This window comes from Stegastes partitus, unplaced genomic scaffold (genome assembly GCF_000690725.1).
Source record: "Stegastes partitus isolate 25-593 unplaced genomic scaffold, Stegastes_partitus-1.0.2 Scaffold491, whole genome shotgun sequence".
NCBI lineage: Eukaryota > Metazoa > Chordata > Actinopteri > Pomacentridae > Stegastes > Stegastes partitus.
The window spans coordinates 521088-521405 of NW_007578222.1; positions in this window are offsets into that span (position 1 = coordinate 521088).

Genomic DNA, 318 nt, shown 5'->3' on the forward strand with positions numbered 1-318 from the left:
AGCTGCTTCTGCAATGGAGGCTTTAAACATGGCCCACTCATTCCATCTCCCTAACCTTCCCCAGGATGTAGGAGAAACTCTTCCGAAGGTGGGAGTTGAAGATCCCACAAACAGGGACCTCTGCCAGAAATTGCAAGTTCACTCTCACTACATGTCTGGGTTTACCAGGTCTGTCCAGCAGCCTTCCCAGCAATCGGATAAAACTCACCACTAGGTGGTGGTCAGTCCTACCTGAACTCTCTCCTCCCGTTCACTACGCTCGACCAACAAAAGGCGCCTAATAAAACCACCAAAACAGGGCCCAAGGTTGATAGCTAG